Here is a 6,000-nt window from a genome sequence, read left to right as displayed (position 1 = left end):
GTGGCTCACGCCTGTAACCCTACCTGCTCAGAAGGCTGAGATCTGAGAAGAGCTATTTGAAGCCAACTGGGGTAGGAAAACCTGTATGACTCATCTCCAAATAGCTTCCAGAAAAATGGGAAGTGAGACTGCGGTTCAAATTAGTAGAGAGTTAACCAGGCCCTGAGTACAAACCCCAAGACCAGCAAAAAAAATAAATAAATAAAAGACAATATCCACTAAAGACTAACACAGTTTCATATAATACCAGTCTTAATGAGTGAGTTGTTACTTTTGCCTGTCTATAATCAAAAAGCCTGTGGTGGAAGTGGCACTGTGGCTCAAGGGGAAGGGCAGTAGTCTTGAGCTGAAGAGCTCAGGGACAACGTCCAGGCCCAGAGCTCACATTCCATGGCCGACAAAAAAAAAAAAAAATAGGCTGTGACAGACTTTTACATTTGGATTGTATACCTCTCTGAAATGCTGCCCCTACTGGAGAGGAAAGAAAGAAGGATTCATAGATAGAGGATTCTTTCCATATATTTACCACTGATATGGTCATGTATCAGTAATCACCATGATCATGTGACAGTAACTCTGATGCAAGACACATTTAATGATTATGAACCCCACAAGGACAGGAAGTAGAAAGAAAAAACAAGGATTCAGGATAAAGCACAATCTCCCAGGAGATAGCCTCAGTGACCTACTTCCTCCAACTGGGCCCTTCCTCCTGAAATCCCCAGAACCTCCTAATATAATGCCTTGAAAGGGAGGCCAAGTGTTTATTATTAAGCCTGTGGGGGAAATTTCATACTCAAACCATCACTTTTTTTAATAACCGATTTTCTGATTCATAGTTCTAGTTTCCTCTCTTACATTTCTAAGAATATTTGTTGCACTTTTCATCATAATGCTTATTAAAAAACCTTTTTCTGGGCCAGGAGTTTGGCCTAGTGGTAGAGCGCATGCCTAGCATGCACAAAGTCCTGGATTCGATTCCTCGGTGCCACATACACGGAATAAAAGCCAGAAATGGTACCGTGGCTCAAGTGGTAGAGCTCTAGCCTTGAGAAAAAAGCCCAAGGACAGTGTTCAGGCTCTGAGTTCAAACCCTAGGACTGGCAAAAAAAAAAATAATCTGCTGCTAAGGGTTTGGTCTAGTGGTAGAGTGCTTGCCTAGCATGCACAAAGACCCGAGTTTGATTCCTCGGTACCACATGCATAGAAAAAAGCTGGAAGTGGTGCTGAGGCTCAAGTGGTAGAGCTTTAGCCTTGAGAAAGTCCAAGGACAAGGCTCAGGCCCTGAGTTCAAGCCCAGGACTGGCAAAAAAATCTGGTCTGTTCACCTGGCCTCCTCTTTTAAAAAGTCTCAATTTGCTTTCTTTTTTTTCTTTTTTTATCTATTTTCTGTTTGCCAGTCCTGGGGCTTGAACTCAGGGCCTGGGCACTGTGCTTTGACACTTTTTGCTCAAGGCTAACACTGCTGTTTGAGCTATGGTGCCACTTCTGGATTTTTCTGTGTATGTGGTTCCAGGGAACCAAACCCAGGGCTTCGTGCATGCTAGGTAAGCATGCTACCACTAGGCCATGCTCCTGGCCCTCAATTTGTTTCCTGTCTTTTCAGAGTACTTATATTCTTCACATTTTGTATTTTTTCCTGTGAACATATACTCCCTTATGGTCTGAACAACTATGGAAATAATTTAGTAACCAGCACCAAATGGACACACACAAACCAATGAGAATATTAAACACATTAGTATAGGCAAATGACCACTGCAGCTACCAGATAAAGAATCAGTGGCTGAGTGTTGGCCCAGTCGGTATGTGTACCATCAAATCCTGAGCAACAAATGTCCCCAGATTATAATTTCTCATACCAAACATCCCTGCCTAATGACCCAATTCCGATATTGACTGTTGTCATCTAAGATCCCTGACATTATTTTCAAATTTTCATTGCTGTAACTATTTTAAAATACAATTCAGCATTTTTTGCTTTGTTTTTAGATTATTATGGAGCTTGAACTCAGGGCCTGGGCCCTCTCCCTCAGCCTCCTTGGGCTCAAGAGCAGTACTCTGCCATTAGGAGCCACAGTGCCACTTTCAGACTTTAGGTGGTTAAGTGGAGCTAAGAGTTTTAGGGCCATTCTAGCCTGGACTGGTTTTGAACCTTTATTCTCTAGTAGTTTCGGCATCCTGAGTAGTTAGGACTACAAGCATGAACCACCAGACTCCAGCTAGCATCCTTTTCTTCTTCCTCCTCCTCCTCCTCCTCCTCCTCCTCCTCCTCCTCCTCCTCCTCCTCCTCCTCCTCCTCCTCCTCCTCCTCCTCCTCCTCCTCCTCCTCCTCCTCCTCCTTGTCTTCTGCCAGTTATTGAGCTTGAACTAAGGCCTGAGCACTGTCCTTGGGCTTTCTCAAAGCTACCACTGTATCACTTGAGCCACAGCACCATTCTGGCTTTCTCTGTATATGTGGTACCGAGGAATCAAAGGGCTTGCACTCAGGGCTCCGTGCATGCTAGGCAAGCACTATATCATTAGGCCACATTCCCAGCCCATTTTTTTAAAGAGGGGAGGCACTGAGGGGGAGGGGGAGTCATGCTTTCCAGTCTTGGGCCTTGAACTCAAAACCTGACTGCTGTCCCTGGGCTTTTTTTTTCTCAAAGCTAACACTTTATAACACTTTACCACTTGAGCTGCAGCTCTACTTCTGAGTTTTTGGTGGATAATTAGAGCTAAGAGTCTCATAGGGCTGGGATATAGCTCAGTGACAAAGCACTTGCCTAGCAAGTGCAATGTCCTGGATTTGGTCCCCAGTTCCATAAATGAACGTTTTTAAAAAATATAGTTAAAAAAAAGATTCTCAGGGGACCAGGAGCATGGCCTAATGGTAAGAAGTGCTCACTTAGCATGCACAAAACTCTTTGTTCAGTTCCTCAGTACCACATACAGTGAAAAAGCCAGAAGAGGAGGTATGGCTCAAGAGGTAGAGTGCTAGCCTTGAGAAAGCCCCTACTCAAGCCTTGAGTTCAAGCCTCAGGACTGGCAAAAAAAAAAAAAAAAGAGAAGCTCAGTGACATTTAAAACCAAAATCCTGAGATGTCAGTTTCCTGAGTAAGATTATAGGCAAAAGCCATTAGCCTCATGCTCTACTCAGCATTATCTTAAATTTAAAGATAAGGTATTTGAGAGTTTAAGATGATACGATAATAACATTTGAAGAAAAAGAGTTTAATATAATAAGATAATAACATCTGAAGTAAAAGCTATTCCTTCTGAATTGCAGCCAGCAAAAATTCTTTTCTATTTTATTACTTAACAGTATACAAAATTACAGTCATGGATTATTTTGTACAGAAGAATGTATCAAAGTTTAACCAAACAATGGTAAGGTTTATCTGATACTATACTACGTATTGAACTCTTTAATTATCTGAGCCCAAAACTCGACAATTTTTCAGGGACTTGCGGTCAATTAGCCTGTCTTGCCACTAGGTGGAGAGGGTTAACAGTTTATGGTCTGAGGTGGAGGTAGGTTTGTTTTTCCTGAGGCTTGAACTCGGGGACTTGTTGCTATGTCTGAGCTTTTTTGTTCTATGCCAGTACTCTACAACTTTGAGCTAAAGCACCACTTCCGGTTTTCTTTTCCATTTTTTTAAAGCAACTTCATTTGTAATTGCCAAAGTTTTCCCCATTGTGATATTTTATGCCGGTAATCCCAGCACTACAGATGGCTGAGGCAGGAAAATTGTAAGTTTGAAGACAACTCACAGTTTTGTAAACCGGGGCCAAAACAAGCATAATAAATGCTGCCAAAAATGGGAGCCCCCAAGGATCTTTTTCAATACCTAAATCATAAACTGCACATTGAACAAGGTAATAGTACCAAAAACAATTCATGAGAACACATGAACAATAAGTGTATATAGCTAGACAAATACAATACAAGCATGCTGTATGGCCCCTGATGTTGGGCACTAGAAAAAAAGGTAATGGTGGGGGGGTGGTCAGCAGGAAGGAGATTGATTAGAATATACTGTAGACATGTGTAGAAACAAAATCCTTCTCTCTGCCAAATGCCAGTGGTTCACGCCTGTAGTCCTGGCTACTTAGGAGGCTGAGATCTGAGGATCACAGTTTGGAATCAGTCTGGGCAGAAAACACCCCAAGAGACTTTTCATCTCCAGTTAACCACTGGAAGTGATGCTGTGGCTCAGATGAGAGCCAGCCTTAAGAATGCCCAAGGACAGGGGTGGGGAAAGGGATAGAGGGACAAAATCATGAGAAGGGGTATCAATGTTCAAGAAGTAATGCACCTATTACCTGACTAATATTACTGTAACCCCTGTATATATTACCCCAACAATGAAACGAAAAATAAAGAATGCCTGAGTTCAAGACCCAGAACTGACAACAAAAAATCCTCCTTTCTGAATAATTATTATTATGTACTCTTCCTTACTTCTAAGAAATACAAGCTTGAAAAAAATCCCAACAAAAATTAGACAATAAACTATAGACATCTTTTTCTTTATTTCTGATGCAGGGTTCTCACTATGTAGACTCTGGCTGGTTTGGTCTCATGAGATCCTCATACCTCTCTTCCTGCATGCTGAGATTATAGCTAGGCCCTTACTGATCTACAAAGTATAAATTCAAATATGTCCATGTTGACAACTATAACAAATGTTCTGTCGCATCTTAAAAACAGAATAATCTGGAGGAATATATGACAATCCTGTATTTTCTATTCTTCTTGTAAACCTGAAGCTGCTAAAAAAATCTACTAATGAAGCAGGTACTAGTGGCTGGTAGCTGAGATCTTAGAATCTCAGTTTGAAGCTACTCTGAAAAGGAAAAGTTCATGAGACTGTTATCTCCAATTTGCTACCCAAAAAAGCCAAAAGTGGAACTGTGGCTGGAGTAGTAGAAAAAGAGCCTTGAGCACAAATACTAAGCCAAGAGAGCCTGAGGCCCTGAATTCAAACAGAGGAAGGAAGGAAGGAAGGAAGGAAGGAAGGAAGGAAGGAAGGAAGGAAGGAAGGAAGGAAGGAAGAAAGGAAGGAAGGCAGGAAGAGAGAAAGAGGGTGGGAGGGAAGGAAAGAGAGAGAAGAAAAGAAAAAGAAAGGCACATAAAAAGGAAGAAAAAAAACAGTTTTTTCCTATAATATCCAGTGACTCAAGGAATTAGGAGCCACTGAGTTCAGCTAGGACCCAGCGCAGAAGATCAATGATTATCTGCAGATTCAATGCCAGTAGTCCTGGTAAAGATGGAAGAGGATATTCTGTAAACATATGTTCTGTTTTTGTGACTAAAAGTGGGCCTTCATACCAAAATAATTTAACATCTTGAAGGTAGTATATTTAAAAAGATGTATTATAGTCTCTGAAAATATGCCTTTTCCAGCTCTGATATGGTTAATTGCATACTTTCCTGCTCTGGCTGGCTCAGACCTCAGCCTCCTAATGCTGAGTAGCTAGGATTACAGGCTTGAGCCACCAGTACCTTGTTCCATGTCAGTTTTGTTGTTATTGTTGTTGTTGTTGTTGTTGTTGTTGTTGTTGTTGTGTTTGCCAGTCCTGGGGCTTAAACTCAGGGCCTGGACACTGTCCCTGAGCTTCTTTTGCTCAAGGTTAGCACTCTACCACTTGAGCCATAGCACCATTTCTGGCTTTTTCTGTGTATGTGATACTGAGGAATCAAATCCAGAGCTTCATGCATGCTAGGCAAGCCCTGTACCACATTCCCAGCCCCCCACACTTCTGTTTTTAAGTTAACTTTCATCTGAAAGACATCTTTGTAGATAAGAAAGAGTTATGAAAATGTAGTGAGGTAATATATGCCTTTAAATTCTGGCACTTAACAAATATGCCATATATGGCAAAGAAAATGATCCAAACTAAAATTTCTTCTAATCTTGATTTTTCTTATACATTATTTATTTATTTCTGTTAATGATGCTTTTAGATGTTTGAAGAGGGCCAGAAGTGTGGCCTAGTGGTAGACTAGGCACT

Source organism: Megascapheus bottae, chromosome 13 (assembly GCF_031878675.1).
Source record: "Megascapheus bottae isolate mThoBot1 chromosome 13, mThoBot2.hap1, whole genome shotgun sequence".
NCBI lineage: Eukaryota > Metazoa > Chordata > Mammalia > Rodentia > Geomyidae > Megascapheus > Megascapheus bottae.
Note: the sequence above shows the minus strand (reverse complement) of the source record.